The sequence below is a fragment of the Papaver somniferum genome, chromosome 6 (genome assembly GCF_003573695.1).
Source record: "Papaver somniferum cultivar HN1 chromosome 6, ASM357369v1, whole genome shotgun sequence".
Classification (NCBI taxonomy): Eukaryota; Viridiplantae; Streptophyta; class Magnoliopsida; order Ranunculales; family Papaveraceae; genus Papaver; species Papaver somniferum.
Genome location: NC_039363.1, coordinates 48,229,035 through 48,248,860, shown reverse-complemented (window position 1 = coordinate 48,248,860; position 19,826 = coordinate 48,229,035). Strand labels below are relative to the sequence as shown.

Here is a 19,826-nt window from a genome sequence, read left to right as displayed (position 1 = left end):
GTTTCTTTCCAGTTCCAGTTTGCTTTTTCATCGAATACCACATCTCGACTCACTATTACTCTTTTTGTTGTTGGATTGAATAATCTGTAAGCTTTGGATCCAGGCTCAATTCCTAGATGCACAAGAGTCTGAGATCGATCATCCAGTTTCTTAAGAGTTGCAGAATCAACTTTTGTGTATGTTTTGCAACCAAACACTCTTAAATGATCTATGTTTGGTTTTCTCTTTCGCAAGCTTTCATATGGAGTCATGCCTTTCAGAGCTTTCGTAGGTATCCTGTTTATTAGGTATGTGGAGTGTCGTACAGCTTCTCCCCATAGATAATTAGGTACCTGCATAGCCTTTAAAGAACTTCTTGTCATCTCCATTAGAGTCCTGTTTCTCCTCTCCACCACTCCGTTTTTTTGTGGTGTATATGGTGCTGTGAGTTGCCTTTTGATTCCATTTGACTCACAAAACTTGTTGAACTCTACGGAAGTGAACTCTCCTCCTCTATCAGTTCTAAGCATTTTCTCATTGAGTTCAGAAAAGTAGTGTCTCTTACCAGTCATGTGATTGTTGGCTCCATTATCTAAATACCAGATTCCTTCTTCTCCATCCTTTGATTCGTAGTTCTTTGGTATTAGGTTCCATTCGTTTAAGAATACAACTTCGTGCATGAAAAGAGTTGTATCTGCTTCTCTTGTTTCATTCTTGTTTGTTCCTTCCATCTTTTGTATTCTTTCAGGGCATACAGAGGAGAAGTGTCCTGGTTTATCACATCTGTAACAAATAATATTTGATCTATCCTTCTTTTCTTTCCCTTGGTTTTGATCATTCTGACTTCTTGTTCTATCTTGTGAGTTAAACCTTCCTCCCCTTCCTCGGCCTCTGTTTCCTCTACCACCTCTTCCACGACCTCTTCCTCTTGTCGCAGAGTTTTGTTGGTAAGAGTTTGTGTACAAGAGTTTTCCTTGAGTTTCTCCATTGTTTTCTTCATCAAGGATTCTTTCTTCATATGCTTTCAATCTTCCAATTATATTTTCATAACTAGTCTTCTTTAAATCTAAGACTTGTTCGAGAGAAACTATGATATGAATATACTTGGATCTTAGTAAACTATTGAGAAACTTCTTTACCAGTTTATCTTCATCAATGGATTGTCCAAGTGACGCAGCTTTTGAGGCTATCTCTGATAGCTTTCCTGCAAAGCTATCAATAGTATCAATGTCTTTCATCTTCACTCTTTCAAATTCAGACATTAAGGTTTGCAGACGGGCTTCTTTAACTCGATCAGCTCCGAGATTACGTGCCTTTATTGCATCCCAAATTTTCTTTGAAGTTTCCTGTTCACCAACTCGTAGAACAAGACATTCTGGTATTGCTTGAAAGAGTAATCCAATGGCAACATTGTTTTTGTCTGGGTCCAATGTACCAGGATCAATTGTTTCCCAAACTTTGTAGATTTTCATCAGTACCTTCATTCTCATGGCCCATACTGTGTAGTTTGTGGTGTTGAGGATTGGAACTTGTATTGATGGTGGCGTGAACTTTTTTGCACCCACAATGGTAGTTTCGTTTTCCATGGCTCAGAAACAAGCTCTGATACCAATTAATGGCAACTGCAAGATGAAACTTAGCTTATATAAAGACAACTCTCTTTATTGATGTTTAGAAAATCTCTCAAAACTAAACACAAGCTCTAATCTTGCTCATATGATCAACCACAACTTTGGTGATCATATATATATAGAACTATGAATTCCTTTTCCTAGTCCTATTACCTTATTACATGTCTTTCATTTTCTTAGAACTAGATAACTTCTAATTCCCTTAGGATTACATCAATTTCCTAATCTTGTCTTAACCAGCTTGTTAGTGACTTCTATGTTGAAGTTTAACCAACAATTAGTTTTCCGAGTGAAAGACATGGCAAACTCTGGACGCTAAAGTTGGAACACTAAGTATGATTGGTTAATATAATTAAGAATTATGTGCGTTAAAGAGATCAATCATTACGTTACATTACCACAGACTCGAGGTTTCACCTGTGTCTTCCTAATTGAGGGCCTCTTCATTGGAAATGACATTTCTATCTCCACCATTTTCCTTTGCACTGCTGCTTCTTCGGTTCAGCAGGAAAGTACTTTATGCCGACGAGATCACCAACTTGGTTGATAACCTCAAGCGCTGTTAACAGGTCCTCCCTGGTGTGAGAAGCAGATATGCAAATCCGTACCCTGGCCAACATCAATTGTTTTATTGCTGGGTAACCAACTGCGACAACAGCAACATTTCTCTTAAAGCACTCTCGAGAAAAAGCAGAGATTTTTGCTGGATTGTAAACCATTATGGGCATTACCGGAGAGTCATTATCTCTTATAACCTGAAATCCCATCTTCTGCAACTCAGATCTGAAGAAGTTGTTGTTCTCACGAATTCGTGCAAGTTTTTGAGCCCCTCTACTTGTTTCATCTTCCCCAAGAATAACCTTTATGGAAGATAAGATTTGCTGTGCAGCAGGTGGTGAAATTGCGGTTGCATAAAGATGAGCAGGGCAGGTTAACTTTAGATACTCAATAACCTCCTTGGAGGCTGCAATGTGTCCACCGCATGATCCAAATGATTTTGAGAAAGTCCCCATCATTATATCCACATCAGCAGTATCCACTCGTAGAAACTCACAAACTCCTTTGCCGGATTTCCCTATTGCCCCGATACTGTTGGCGAAATGCGGAGATGTGATGGGTTTATGGAAATGAATTTAGGAAGAGAGGTTGGTTAATTGAATGATAAGTGAGTCTTATATTAATTGGAAATGAAAATGATACAATGGAACTTTAGTGTCGCAGCTTTGGCTCACTCAATTTCTTACAAGAAAGTCACTTGGACTTGCACTTATCTCTCTAGCTCTCACTCTTTCTTTATCTAACTCACATGAGTTTTCAGATGGATTTCAAATGAACCCATCGTCACCTATTTATAGGATAAGTTGACCGACCAAGAGAACTGTCTAGACACTGAAGATTCTAGACTAATGTGGACTGATTTTACAACAATAGTCTAGAGACTAAATTCTATGGAGAAACACGTGCCTAAAAACTTGGAAAAATCTAGAGAAAGAATTCTCTAGAAAACTACAGAAGATGCTGGAGAAGGAAGCCCCGTACTCTAGATCTCCCTTTGGGCCGGATAAATCTATTCTTCTGGGCTTTTCATATTTAACCCATATGCACTCTTTAACACCACAAATTAACTTATATTTTTAACACCCCCTCTTAATTTGTGATGTTAAGTTTTTCTCTAAAATGATTGAACTTATCCACCGTGACTGCTTTTGTGAAAATGTCCGCATTTTGTTCTTGCGTTGGACAAAATTGGAGCTCGATTTCTTTGTTTTCGACCAGCTCTCTGATGAAGTGGTGTCGTAGCTCTATGTGCTTCGTTCGTCCATGAAAGACTGGATTTTTTGTCATTGCAATTGTAGACATATTGTCACAGTAGATAGTTGCCGGCTGCGTTTGCCTTTGTTGTAGGTCGGTCATTATTCTTCTCAACCATACTGCTTCACATGCTGCACTTGTTGATGCTATGTACTCTGTTTCGGCTGATGATAGTGCCACCGTACTTTGTTTTTTAGAACTCCAAGAGATAACTTTTGTTCCCATACAGAAAACATAGCCGGATGTGCTCTTTCGGTCTTCAATAGAACCTGCCCAATCGCTATCTGTGAAGCCAATTAAATCATTATCTTGTTCTCTTGTATATTTGATGCCAAAATCCTTTGTTCCCTTGATATATCGAAGAATTTTTTTTGCAGCGGCATAATGTAATTTGCTTGGCTCGCTCATAAACCGAGAAACAATGCTGGTTGCATTGACGATATCTGGCCTTGTATTTGTTCAGTAGATCAGTGAGCCGACTAGACTTCTGAATAAGGTTGGATCAACTTTTGCCGCTCCATCATTTTTTACCAACTTCTCATTGGTACCCATTGGAGTTGCAATTAGTTTACAATCCATCATTTTGAACCTTTTCAGTAAGTCTTCTGCATATTTTTCTTGGGAAATGAATATTTCTTCCGGAGATTGTTTTACTTGAATACCAAGAAAATATCGCATAAGTCCTAAGTCTGTCATCTCATATTCTCTCATCATCTCCTTCTTAAATTTTTCTCCCATGTCTTGTTTTGTGATGGCGTAAATTAAATCATCAACATAGAGACAAACGATTAGGAAATCCGTACCTTGTTTTCTTATGTAGAGGGATGGCTCACTTGGACTCTTTTCGATTCCATTATCTCGGAAATACCTGTCGATTTTGCTGTTCCATGCACGCGGTGCTTGCTTGAGGCCATATAGTGCTTTGCGGAGACGATAAACCATGTTTTCTTTTCTTTTTCGGACATATCCTTGAGGTTGTTCAACGTACACCTCTTCTTCAAGTTCTCCGTTTAGGAACACCGACTTTACGTCCAATTGGTGGACCTTCATTTTTAATTGAGCTGCCAAGGCTAACACCATCCGGATTGTTTCCATGCGAACGACTGGGGCGAATGTCTCGTTGTAGTCGATTCCTGGTTGCTGGGAATATCCTTTTGCAACTAGCCTTGCTTTGTGCTTTTGAATTGACCCATCTTCATTATATTTTGTCTTGTAGACCCATTTCAGACCAATTATTTCTTTGTCAATTGACTGATTAACGAGCTCCCATGTCTTATTTTTCTCGATTACTCGCATTTCTTCGTCCATGGCGTTTCTCCATTTTTCTTCTTTTGCCGCTTCCTCATATTTTTGAGGTTCTAGTGTTATAAAAGCACAATTAGATACATTATAAATATCTCTTAGGAAACGCACCTTTCTAGATGGGGCACTTGATTCAGATGAACTTGGACTTTGTTGTGTTGGACTAGGAGATCTCGGGCTTGCTGGTGGAGTACTTTCTTCTTGACGTGGCTGATCTGGCTCGTCTTCGATGAGTAGTGGCAACTCGTAGTTGTCTGCTTCATCATTCCAATCCCATGATTTGAATTCATCAAAAATAACATCTCTCGAAATTACCAGTTCCTTTGTATCTGTCTTTAGAAGTCTATATGCTTTAGACTCTTCGCTGTATCCGATGAATATTAGCTTTTCTCCTTTTTCATCGAACTTTTATCTATGTTGGGATGGAATATGTGAGTATGCTACGCAACCAAAAATTCTGAAAGAAGTTACCTCGGGCCTTTTTTTATGCCAAGCTTCATATGGAGTTTTGTTGAGAACTGCTTTTGTTGGCGAACGATTAAGGATGTAGACCGCCGTGTTGACTGCTTCTGCCCAGTAACTGTTGGGTAGCTTCCTTGCTTTCAACATGCTGCGATCCATTTCAACGATCGTACAATTTTTTCTTTCCGCGACGCCGTTTTGTTGTGGAGTGTATCGGACGGTAAGCTCCTTCTTAATACCGTTTTCTTTGCAGTAGTTGATAAACTCATTTGAGGTAAATTCTCCACCATGGTCTGTACGGAAAACCTTTAGTTGGTGACCACTTTGCTTCTCTGCCAACGCCTTGAACTCTAGGAATTTAGGGAATGCCTCGGACTTTTTCTCGATAATATACACTCACATCATCTTGGTATAATCATCCACGAATAGGAGAAAATATCTTTTGTTGTTGAGTGAAGTTGTTCTTGTCGGACCGCAGATATCGGCGTGCACCAATTCGAGGGGCCTTCTTGCTCTCCACGATTTGTTTGTGAATGGAAGTCTATGGAACTTCCCAAGAATACAACCTTCACATATTTTATCTCCACTGTTGATATTAGGAAGACCAATTACCATGTTCTTTGATTTTAGAACCTTCAAGGATTTGTAGTTGAGATGCCCGTATCTCATATGCCATAGATTGCATTTATCTATATGATTGGTACTCATTGCACAATTTTCAATTGGTGGCATAGATAAAGGAAAGACAAAATTTCCTGACATTTTTACTTTCGCCACCAATTGCTTGTTAATTTTATCATAAATTGTGCATTCTCCGTCTTCGAAATGTAGTGAGTACCCTTTTCTTATAAGTTGTCCAACACTTAATAAATTTTGAGCTAGGCCAGGAACATAAAGAACATCAGATATGTATCGAGTTTTACCTGACCTTGTACGTACGGATATGACTCCTCTTCCTTCAACATTCTGAAACTTTCCATCTCCGAGATTGACCGGTGGAATCTCTTGCTCCTCCAATTTTACGAAATATTCTTTGTTTCCTGTCATATGGCTGCTGCATCCGCTGTCGACATACCATATACCTTGCGCTTCTTGTTGCGAGGTGAGGCAGGAATAAAATACTTGTTTTTGAGAATCATTTGTCTCGGAATAGTTAGCTTCGTTAAGCCAACAATCTTTTTCCATGTGATTTAATTTATCACATTTGGTGCACTTATATTTACAATTTTCGGTTGCATGGCCAAACTTTTTGCAAACATTGCAACGGAGATTTGAGGAGTAATTTTTTCCGTACCTTTGGTTGTTGTTTCTATAACCTCCTTTTCCTCTTCCACGTCCGCGGTAGAAATTTTTGGGCCCTTGATTTGATGTCGACCCTTTCTCGTGAGGTGATGTTGATGATGATCCCCCTCTAGAGCTTTCTTTTCTGGCTTCCGTATTTTTCTTTTCGCTGAAATTTATTTTTGTTTGAAACGCCTACTCCAACAGTTGCTCCGCGAACCTATTTATCCTTTTCTCGTGCGCCTCGAGTAAACCCATTAATTCGTGTACCGAGAGAGTCGATAAATTTTTGGACTCTTCAATGGCAGCGACGATGTGATCGAATTTGAACGGTAAGCTCCTTAAAATCTTTTCTACAACTCTTTTATTTTCTATGGTATCTCCATAACTACTAATTTGATTTACTATACCAGTAACTCTTGAAAAGAAATTCTGGATAGTTTCATTTTCTTTCATAAGTAGATTATCAAAATCTCGCCATAAGTTTTGTAGTTTAATGGAGATTACCTTTTCTGATCCTTGGAATGCTACTTTGAGAATATTTCAGGCCTCCTTCGAAGTTTTCGCCACCGAAATTCGAGGAAAAATAGTTTTGCTTACCCCTTGTTGTAGAAATAATAGTGCTTTAGCATCCTTCTTCTTGTTTTCCTTGTACTCCTTTTTCTCTGCATCCGTCCATGACGATAGAGCTTCTGCCGACTCGGGTACCTTATAACCATCTTCTACAAAATCCCATAAATCTTGTGAAATGAATAATGTTTTCATTTGTAAACTCCAATAATCATAACTCTCACCATCAAAGATTGGAATTAGACTTTGGGCATAATTGAAACCTTGAATACTTTGGTTAATTTCCATGGGTAGAGTTTTAGGATTACTGGGTTAGGTTTGCTCTGATACCAAATTTGTTGGCGAAACGCGGAAATGTGATGGGTTTATGGAAATGAATTTAGGAAGAGAGGTTGGTTAATTGAATGATAAGTGAGGCTTATATTAATTGGAAATGAAAATGATACAATGGAACTTTAGTGTCGCAACTTTGGCTCACTCAATTTCTTACAAGAAAGTCACTTGGACTTGCACTTATCTCTCTAGCTCTCATTCTTTCTTTATCTAACTCACATGAGTTTTCAGATGGATTTCAAATGAACCCATCGTCACCTATTTATAGGCTAAGTTGACCGACCAAGAGAACTGTCTAGACACTGAAGATTCTAAACTAATATGGACTGATTTTACAACAATAGTCTAGAGACTAAATTTTCTGGAGAAACACGTGCCTAAAAACTTGGAAAAATCCAGAGAAAGAATTCTCTAGAAAACTACAGAAGATGCTGGAGAAGGAAGCCCCGTACTCTAGCTCTCCCTTTGGGCCGGATAAATCTATTCTTCTGGGCTTTTCATATTTAACCCATATGCACTCTTTCACACCACAAATTAACTTATATTTTTAACAGATACTGTGGGCCTCATCCAAATAAGTATATGCCTTATATTTCTTGCAGACTGCTATAATCTCAGTAAGTCTGCAAAGATCCCCTTCCATGCTGTATATTCCCTCTACAACCACAATTATCTTTTTCCAAGGTCTATGTGTTAGCAGCTGGCCATCAGCATTTCCTTCTCCCTCAGCAATTGCTTCTCTCAAAACTTTTTCCAAATGGGATGGTGAATTATGTTGGAAAGCTCGAACTGAAGCTCCCGATACTCGTGAACCATTAACAATGGAGTTGTGGTTCAAGGAGTCACTAATTATCAACCCACCCTTCCCTATAAGGACTGGAAGTACGGCAGAGTTTGTGACATACCCCATACCGGTAACCATAGCAGCCTCTTTTCCAACAAAGCTAGCAACACATTCTTCCAATTCCGCATGCAATGTTGTTGTTCCGCCGTCCACACGAGTGCTGCATGTGGTTGCAGAAAACTTCTTTAATGACTCGATTACACGTGGTGTACAGTATTCATCCGATGCTGCAAACCCGAGGTAATTGTATGATCCTAAGTTGAGGCATCATTGGAGTAACGCTCAACCACTTCAATCCAAGAATCAGGAGCACTTGCTATTGGTCGATTGAAACAATCTTGCACACGACGATACAGTCGTCTAGTAAAGAAATCATTCATGCAGATTGGTGCATAACCATGAAGATTATTACTAGCACTCCACCATTCAATGAAGTTTCTAAATAAATCTCTAATATGCCCAAAAGCAATTAGTAATCCATAACTGAATGGCGTCGTTATAACAGTTGTTTTTGGAACTGGTCCATGAAGATTATTAACCCTCCACCATTCAACGAGTTCTCTATATAGACCTCTCAGATGTCTAAAAGCCAATAGTAATGCGTTACTGAATAACGTTGTTCTGACAACTATATATACAATTCTGATCGTACTCCAAAAACATGCAATTCTGATCATCTTCTTTTAAATCACTCTATCCAAATCTCTATGATTCTAACTTAAATAAAAAAGTTAGGAAATTCTTAGCAGATTTGACGATTCAAATCGAGAATCTTAGGTCCTGTTTGATATAGTTTTCAAAAACAGTTTTCTGTTTTTAAAAACAGAGAAAACAGAAAACAGGAGAAAACGCGTTTGGTAAGGACATTTTAAGAAAATGTTTTCTATCTGTTTTCTGTTTTTAAAAACAAAAAAATGAAAACAACAAATTATTGTTTTCTGTGTTTTCTCTTTTTTTCTTTTCTTTTTTCTTTTCTTCTTTTCAGAACAAAGTAAGAGATGGGGAATGACTGCAAGTGAGTCATGGCTAATATCACTATCTCTTAGACGAATCTTTACATTTGATCCGATTTAGTTGGTTTTCCTTGTTTTCAAAAACAGTTTACCAAACAATTTTTAGAAAATGAAAACAAGGAAAAAAGGTTATGTTTTTAAAACAGTGGAAAACTATTTTTGAAAACTGTACCAAACAGGCCCTTATTTACTTAAGATCTCTCTGGACAATATTTTTGGGTATAGAGAAAGAAAACAGAAAAATATATAAAAAATAAAATTCTTTTGATAACACGAGAGAAACCTAGTAAGCAGCTAAGTAAAATAACAAAAGAAACTTACACAAGCTTATTTCACGATACATAAAGCAGAAGAAAAAAGAAAAGAAATCAGAAACCAATTAACAATTGAATTCTTTATTTTTGTTAGTTCTAGACTTCTAGTCCTAGTAGGTCTTCAATTTCTATTCTACTCGGAAACTGAGAGCGAAAACGGGCACGCGCGCTGCACGTGAAGTTATGATGAGCTACACGGAACAAGCCAGTAATGAAGTGCATGTATGTGAAAGAAAACCCTACTGTACGCCCAGATAGAAGAAGTTAGCCAGAGATTATGCGGCACACATGCAATCCAATTCGTTAGCAAATAGTTCCATCAGTGTATTCTCTATTTGCACACAACAACAACTACCCATTCTCTTCCAGGAGGTTGCTGAGAATTTGATTCTTTACTAACCTTGCTGCTTGAAGATATGTTCAGCAAAGGTCTGGCTTGTTTTCTCTAAATGTAAGAAACATTACCATCCAGATGTGCATAGTTGCAGCAAATGACACCTGTATATACAGGTTGAAGTATTGCACTACGTAACAGAACTACTATTATTCAAATGGTAAGGTATACCAATCTGACACACACGACTCAGAAGTTTTTAGTAACTGCATAGCAAAACCAATATCCAAATTCTGTCTCTCCAGCATAGCCAATATAGTGAAATACTAATGATGTTACCGGAGCCTCACCAATTCAGTAGGCAATTTTCCTTTTATCAGTACATCTTTTCTCAAAATTCCGGGAATAAAATTCACCATTCAAAACTCGGGTAGGTTAAGGGGTTGATGGTTGGAACATTAGTTGTTGTACCTGCCTAAGATTTAGTACCTACAAGTTTTCATTGGATTGTCATGTGAGCTTTGAAGCTACATTGCTTTTCTTATGACATCTTGTTGTCAAGAATATTATGTTGTGGTTAGTAACAAAAATATTGAAAATAAATTGAATAATCACAAGAAATACTTAGCTTGATTTGCATCAACTTGGTGGATGAATCATGTCGAGTAGCATGAGGAGCAAAAATTGATAGAGGCACGTATATGATACGCTGTTCTAAAGACAATATCGCCTGCTACTCCTCTAAACAGAGAGATGTTATAGCTTCATTGGCGAGTTGCCTCCAGGATACAACTATCGTTAGCATTCCTTCTTGTAGCATACAAGAGAACGCCCTAAGAACTTGGCAGTGAAAAACGACTCAGTGAAACCACCTTGTTTCACTCAAAAGAAAACTCATAGAGAAAAATGGAAGAATAAAACTTGTTTTCTCATTTTCTCTCCTACTATTTTTCCACTAAAAAGAGATGAGTTAATGTTGAGTTGTTTTTCTCTCAAAACATGAAAACCAAACCATGAAGGAGTTCATTTTGTTTTTCTCTTTCTCTATTGAAAACATGGGAAGGAGTGAAGTTCTTTTTCTCCTATACTCTCTACTCTCTCCTTCTACTTCTCCAGCTCTTAAAATGAGTTGAACACAATTTCTTTATATTCTTTCAAACGTGAAAAGCAATGAAAAAAATCTCAACGTTAAAAACAATAAAGATGTTCTCATGCATATGACAACAAAATTGAGAAGATTCTCATGTAGTTTTTAAACTTGTGTCAGTTATCAAAAGAAATGTCATGCGTAAAACAATGAAAATATTCTTTTTATTAACAAAAGAAATATCATGAAAGCACTAAACAATGAGAGAAATCAGACAAAGTTGTACCATGAAGAAGCAAGTGGAAGACAAGAATATTCCCAAAAACGAACCAAATTGGCATCATGTTTTATTTATTCACAAAAACTGAATTTTTTCCAACAATCCCCCACATGAATGATAAAACATATCGATAAAACAAGAGAAAAGAGAAGACATCAAAATAGGCCAAGGTGTCGTAAAGATTGAACCTTAGCTTAGTGAGAAGTTACCGAAACTGCTTGTTGTAACGGTGAACACAATGTCTTGAACCGCCAACAGTGAATGCACTTCAGAAATAACAACCACACTTGATGTCTCCACCGAAAGCTGCCAAGCTCTTGCGATTGTGCCCGTTTTGGCCTTGGGCTAAATCCCGGTTTAATGAATGTCTCTAGAAAATCATCTCAAATTCTCATAGGAAGCGGCCCCACTTCCAACATCCACATAGGTGAGTCCATTAAGAGTGTCCCGCCACACCCCGCTTCAAACAAAGCCATGGAACCCATTAAGATCTGAACAGATCATCCTATCTCATGCAGGTAACACTATCACACAGTTACACCATAGGGAGGGACAAAGATAGTGTTGTCTCGACATCACCATTAATTAGTTGTCTCATTGAACCTTGATCCTGGAGCTCCATTCACAAGGTTGAGTATCCTTCATGGTGGTTTATTTTATGAGCTTAAGTATCATCCCCCTTGGTGTAGAGATACCTACCTTTCTTTATAAACCTTTCGTCAAAGAACTGCAATATTATCCATGGACCTTACAAAGTCAAGAGAGATAATACCAGTAGAAAGTAGTTGTTTCACTATCTCGTTCTTTCTCTAAAGCTAACTCTGACTCCATAGTGGATCGAGCTATACTTGTTTGTTTGTATATCTTTCATGACACAGACGCACCTCCAAGTGTGAAGATATACCCACTAGTGGATTTTGACTCATCTGAGTCCTACATCCAGTTGGCATCACAACACCCTTATGTCGCAACAGGATTCTTCCCAAAAATTAAGCAAAAGTCTGAAGTGCCTCTCAAGTAATGCAAAACTCTGTTGAGAGAATTCATGTGATCCTGCTCAGGGTTGCAAGTGTACCTGCTAAAACTACTCACAACATAATCAATACCAAGTCTTATACAATTAATCAATTTACATAAGACAGCTAATTACTCAAGAATACTTAAAATTTGAGAAACACTGTCACCCTTGTTTTTTATCAAGTTAAAAGTGGGTTCACAAGGAGTAGAAGCAGGTTTAGCCTCATCGTGATTAAATTTCTTTAATATGGTTTCAGCAAAATGAGATTGACTAAGACTATATTCATCAGACGTGTCTCTGACTTTTACCCCTAAGATTACATCAATAGGGTCTAAGTGTTTTATGTCAAAGTTCTCATTCAACATGCTTTTAGTGGTATTAATAAAAACAATGTTACTGTCTAATATATGCAGGCATACAGTAACATAAGCATCATCCTCAGATTTAATGTAAACACATTTATCAGATTTAATGTAAACACATTTATTAGATTTATTAATCTTAAACCACTGGATATCATTACATGATCAATTTTTTTTATGCCTCTGTTTAGGTGCTTGTTTAAAACCATATAGAAGTTTAATCAATTTGCATACTTTGTTCTCACAACAAAAACCTTTAGGTTGGTACATATAAATTTCTACATTCAATTCACCATTGCAGTCTTAACATCCATCTGATGTATATATTCAAATCATGAATTTAAGCAATGGTAATCATCATCCTAACATAAGTGATTCTAGTGACAGGTGAATTAGTGTCAAAGAAATTTATTCCTTACTTTTTGGTTATAACCTTTAGCTATACCTAGCTTTGTGTTTCTCTACAGTTTCATATGTACCAAGGTTTATTTTTGAAGACTATTTAGGAGAACACATATCTTCCTTATAGGTTCATTGTTCAGACTCTATCATAAGAGTCACAAAGACGAGGCTAAATTTTGTCTCAGTTCTAAATCTCTTACATCTACTAGTTCGGTCTCAACATCTTGAAACAGGGTTGACTAGTCGAAGGAACATTTAAAAGATTGTCATGGACCTTTTTTCGAGGTCCAATTCTCAAAGGAAATATATGTTCAAAAAACTAAGCATCTCTAGATTACACTACAGTGTTCATACCAATGTTATCAATGTCAAATCTTATGACCATTAACCTATATGCACCAGTATGCTTAGGATAGGTTAGGAATTCACAATCCATAATCTTAGGTCAAAATTTTGATTTTCTTGGGAGGAGAAATAGACAATACACCCCCCACATTTTAGGTATACAGGTTAAGAACACAAAGATAGGTTATGCACCTTGCACAATCTTCTTGGAAGATTAAAATAAATATTTTTTGTTTTACACCCCCACAGTTATCGAGATTTCTCAAAATGTTGTTATATTGTGTCATTTAACACACATTGTATAATAAAATTATGGTATTCTACCAACATTATGACTTAACATGTTCATGAATTCATTATAAATTAATAGCATACAAGTTTTATTTTATCTATTAATTCCTCATGTTCTATTATGCTAACATTTCAAAGCATTACATGAACTTATTTCCAAATATCATATGTCATAGTAAGGAAGATAACCATTGGAAATTATATTTAGAGCATAATGCACATGTGGAGAATGAAGATGTCCATACCTGAAATCTTTTTAACTATTTTTTCCTTCAACTTTTTTTGATAGTTGAGTTTCTCAATGAATTTCTTTCATACCTTAGTACTTTTGGTAGAAGACATACACGTTTCTTCTGGAGCACGCATTCTAGCATTCCCAAAATTAACCAACCTTCTTGTTAGATCAAGTTATTGTACCTCAACATTAGATTCAAGCAATCATTAGTAGGTCACAAAATATTTGTAATTAAAACCAAATGCTTTGCGTATTCGCAAATCAATTTAAACACACAATTTTCTTGTTGCATCACAATTATTAAGCAAATATGTGATTCATGCAAATTATGATTTTACTCAAAATATATATGATCCAAGTAATTTTGAACATAAACAAAATTGATATACAACTTGTCAAAATCATATTATTCCTTGACAAAGTAATACAAATTTACCTCTACAAAAGATTATTGCTCATGTCATAGGAATCGTTTGCTAGCTACATGCTTAATTTATCATGAGAATTAAATTTCAACTAAATATCCTCTAAGTAATCACTACTACAGGTTCTCATGATATGCTCAAAGTGATATCACATCACTAATCAAATGTTGCTAGACATAATCAAGAGATTGCACGCATTTCATATTTTATGGACAGACATGCACAACAATTTTCCAAATTCCTTATCTCTCAAACCGCATATCCAAATTAGATAAATCAAAAAGGGGGTTAAAGATAAGATCCAGAACTAAATATCTTATTTAGATCAATATTTCCAAAAACTCATAGTTATGCCAGAAACAATTAATTTTTCAGCAGAGTTTTTTCTGCCTGTCAGAAATTTTAGAAACATTTTACAGTCTTGTAAAATATGTAAAAAATACTTTTACAACTCCAAAAATCATAAAAATTGGTGGGGTGAAAAATAAATATGTATACTAGTTGTTGTAAAAATCATTCAACAAAACTCTTCTTGAGTTAAGAGATAAATCCAATAATTCTACAACTCAATATAACTTTAACTTTTGTTCTTTATCAGAAAAAATAGCTTTTGCTTTTTGTCAGAAATCATCTTTTGTTTTTAACCAGACAGCTTTTTCTTTTATCAATTAATAAAAAAAATAGAAAAAACAAAAAAACAAACAAACCCATTTTTTCTAAAAAAAGAGGAACATATTTAGTTTTCCAAAGTTAGTCAAACACCAACCATAAAAAAAAACCAATCAATCATTTAATTTATATTATTGAAGCCAAATGCTTTATGACTCTCTCCTCTATACTTAGTAGTTTTATTGATCAAACATTATGTTCTCTTTATTATTGTTACAAAAGATAGAGAAGGATATTTCTTTAGATTGTTGGGGTTAGTAACAACAATATTGAAAATAAATTGAATAATCACAAGAGATACTTGGCTTGATTTGCATCAACTTGATGGATGAATCATGTCGAGTAGCATGAGGAGAAAAAATTGATAGAGGCACGTATATGATACGCTTCCCTAAAGACAACATCGCCTGCTACTCCTCTAAACAGAGAGATGTTATAGCTTCATTGGCGAGTTGCCTCCAGAATACAACTATCGTTAACATTCATTCTTGTAGCATACAAGAGAACGCCCTAAGAATTTAGCAGTGAAAAACGACTCAGTGAAACCACCTTGTTTCACTCAAAAGAAAACTCATAGAGAAAAATGGAAGAATAAAACTTGTTTTCTCATTTTCTCTCCTACTATTTTTCCACTAAAAAGAGATGAGTTAATGTTGAGTTGTTTTTCTCTCAAAACATGAAAACCAAACCATGAAGGAGTTTATTTTGTTTTTCTCTTTCTCTATTGAAAACATGAGAAGGAGTGAAGTTCTTTTTCTCCTCTACTCTCTACTTTCTCCTTCTACTTCTTCTGCTCTTAAAATGAGTTGAACACAATTTCTTTATATTCTTTCAAACGTGAAAAACAATGAAAAGAATCTCAACGTTAAAAACAATAAAGATGTTCTCATGCATATGACAAAAAATTGAGAAGATTCTCATGTAGTTTTTAAACTTGTGTCAGTTATCAAAAGAAATGTCATGCATAAAACAATGAAAAGATTCTTTTTATTAACAAAAGAAATATCATGAAAGCACTAAACAATAAGAGAAATCAGACAAAGTTCTTAGGAAAAGTTGTGCCATGAAGAAGCAAGTGGGAGACAAAAATATTCCCAAAAACAAACGAAATTGGCATCATGTTTTATTTATTCACAAAAACTGAATTTTTTCCAACATATTAAGCAGCTAGGAACCAAAAAAAAAAAGGAAATATTGATTCAGCGAACATACCGAAGCAAAACGAATGCATCATTAGTTTTGTTTAGATAGTCTCAATTGGTATTTCATCCAACATACCGAAGCAAAACGAATGCATCATTAGATTTGTTTAGATAGTCTGGCATTCCTTCCTTCCCGGCAGTTTATTATTGTATGGTGGTAGTCTAATGCTGAAACAATCAGAACAATTTAATTCCAGATCATTTATCTGATGAAAGAAATATTAAGCAATACATGAATTTATAAAAAGTTACCTCGGGGTAAGATGCTTCTAAGTTGAGTCCTTGAAGCAAAATGAAGATGAAGATATCCCATACTCACTCTAGATAACTAAATAAGTTATAGAGGTACAAATTTGAAATTAATCCACTGCGGAAACGGAATCGAAGAAGAAGAACCATTGAAGAAATTAAGAAGAAACTTTTGTTTTTATTTTAGACAGCCAAACAGGAGATATGGGGATATGTCACGAAATTTTGTTAAAAGCAGAGGGTACCACGTTAGCATCTCCTTGGAGATTGGTAAAGCCGCCAACAGAATCATGTTCCTATCCGTTGGATTCAAATAAGTTTACCCCAAATCCTTGTCCACAACACACGAAGAAGAACCCGAATCAGCCAAGAGAAGGACATGAGTAACTCAGTCTTTCATTCTTCCATTTCCTTTTATAATTCCTCCGATTTTCGGAATCCAACCAGTATTAGTACTACCAATCGGTGTATCAACATTCGATCTCTATCTAATATCCGGATTAGGTTTCTTGGTTTCTGTAGTTGCTAAAACTCTAACAACCACACCCAAAGAATCTGATACCTAAGATGGAGATCTACTAACAAGTAAGAGATGAAGTGCATCAAAGTAAACATGAACACAAGAGGTTTTACGTGGTTCAGCCATTAATGAAGCCTACGGCCACGGGGTTTCACTATGATCGGAGTGTTACTTGAAGATCCATTAATGGAAAATCCGTTAATGGAAGAAGTGTTAGACACAAGCTCAAGTGCTCTCGGGTCTTTCGTGTGGAAGAAGAAGGATCCCCCACAAACATATCTCTCTTTCCCTTATAAAGGTTAGGGATACAAATCGAGTTACAATAGTGCCCCTATGGCTAAGGGTAAGGTCTAGTGATAAGGTCTTATTCCCTAAAAACAGTTGCATCATACTAATCTACTTCTATCCTGATATCTTGACACGTGTTCCTTAGATATTTTTCCACTACATTTATGCCCCTTTTCTTGAGGTTTGATCGAAGAGCAATCCTTAAGAAAATCCTTCGGATCTTGCGTCTGTGTTGTTGTTGATCACCTGCTTTTTTCCGATCTTGGCTTCATGATTCTATGTATGTTATCCAACCTGGTTGTTGCTGGACTATCAACTTGTAGCGACTTGGGCTTTCAGTCGGGATGTGAGTTTTCTGAATCTAGGATTCTTAGTAGCGTGCCCCCCGACTAGGCGCTTCACTGTATGCGGTTCCGATCTCGTTGTACTTCCCAATTTGTTCATATGTTTCAACTATACCCGATGTCGTGTACTTATTTCCTTTTTAGTCGGCTCTGGCTTTTTCCGATATTGCAGACGAGTTCGAACCATGTTGTTATAGATGATCGGTTCGTAGTCTTTTAAGAATTATCCACTTGCGTTCTATTCTGTTGTTGAGTTTCTCTTCTCGGTTTTAACTGGCTTTCTTTTCTGATACAAGCCTGATGGTGTCTGCCTCTGTTGTGGGTCTTTTGTTTGGACGAGCTGCCAACTTCGACCTATTGGTGCATCGAATGAACGTTGTCATCGGCCTTACAATGTTGCTGAAGGAAATGAGCCGAAGAATACAAACTGCGTGCAGAAGTATGCATACTTTCCCCTTTTTATGCGAAGTTTCAAAACAATTCTTGACTCGAAGGTGGCTGGTTGTTGTCGTCGTGTCATGGTATTCTGACAGACACATTTTTGTGTCTGATATAATCTCAATTGTATATATTGTTAGTGCTCGATTTTTTATTTATTTTGGGTTTTTATGTCTTTGTAGGTGTTTTTGGAAAAATAAGATTTTGCAGCGAAATTGGCTCGAAAAGTGTTTTTTTGCGTTCATGGGAGGACATTTGCTATTCGGACCCTCACTTTGGATAAGGGGTAACCTAATTACTAAGGGGCATCCAATTTCCAGGCATCTTCTAATCGCACCCCTACTCTGGATAAGGGGCAACCATCTTCAACATTCAAAAATCAGGGTTTGGCGAGAAAAAAAGTGTAGTTAAAGAGCAGTTTTGGAAATCGTGATTTGGAAGAGTTTGAGGTCGATTAAACCTCTGATTTTCATAGGATAGACTCCTTATGGGTCTAGGAATATGATATGGGTGTTTAAATCGATTAGATTGGTCTCAAACGACGGATTTTTCTCACAAAAAGAAAATATGGAAAGTCACGTGTGTGACCTGTTTTAGGGAATTTTAGAGTGATTAAAACGCTGTAAACCTTCCCAAAGATTTGTATCTATCTAAGGAAGAGTTTAGAATAAAAAGGAAAGCTCAGAAACGCGTAGAAATCCTAAAACAAGAAATTGTCGCAACTTGGCCGTGAAGAGAAGGAAAGAGATTTTGGAAGATTTGGGAGAGATTTAATCGGTATTTTTGATATAAATAGATGTCTTGGGTCATATAGAAGAGTTGTCGAGAGTTTGGGAACCTAAGGAGAGACAGAGAAGAATAAATCAGAGCTTTACCAAACTCTGTTTCTGCTGCTGCTGCTGTTGAAGAAGAAGAACAGCTGAAGAACATTGACCCTCGGTAGACAGTCGCAGAAAAGTGTCGCTGTTTAACAGCTGAAGAACATTAAGCTGTTCAGGGCAGTCTTATTCTGGGGCCTTAAAATCAGCGACAAAGCAACAGTTTTTCTGTAACAGTTCCATTGTAACAGCTGTTTTGCAACACCAATACACTGTTGCAAACAGTCTGTGTTATTACTTTTCACTCTTTTAATTATCTTTTGAGCAACAAACACATATTTTGAGATCATGATTAATATGAGGAGCTAAACCCCAACACTGGGATGACGGAGGAAGCCATATTTCATACGTGTGGTAATTATATTTAATTCTTTTTATGACTTTTTGCATTAATTTAATCGTTTTATGATTTTTCTTAATTAGTTGTGAAGTCGTATGATGATGTATGCTTGGTCTAAGTGCTTTTGATGCATCATGCTAGTGATTTACAGTTAATCTTTTTAAAATCTTCCCTGGAAAATAATTAGAGTCAATAAACAAGAGCTATAATTGTCTAAGAATTGATTTTTGAACCACATGGTATGAGGTTTGGTGGAATCCTGAGTCTCAGTAATCTCTCGACATTGTGACAAAGCTTGTGTATATATTTTATTTATTTTTATTGTTTTCTATTATTAAGTCTGAAATTGAGTCTACACAAGTCCGAGTTGAACGAACTTTATTTACCACTTAGAAAACTACATCAATTTTTGGCGCCGCCGACGCGGATTTGTATTTAGATTTGTTTTAGGTTTATTTTTTTTTTATTATTTTTTTTTGTTCTTATTTACGCGTTTTGGTATTTTCGATTCTTTTCATATTTGGAGCGAAGCTACAAGGAAAGAAAAGTACTATAAAAGGAAAGCATCGCCAGAGAAG

At 36.4% G+C, this 19,826-nt stretch overlaps 1 pseudogene; it reads right to left on the bottom strand.

Moving 5' to 3' along the window:
• Positions 1 to 1,935: 1,935 nt before the first annotated feature.
• LOC113285638 lies at positions 1,936 to 12,780 on the bottom strand (annotated as a pseudogene).
• Between the last annotated feature and the right edge of the window lie 7,046 nt (positions 12,781 to 19,826).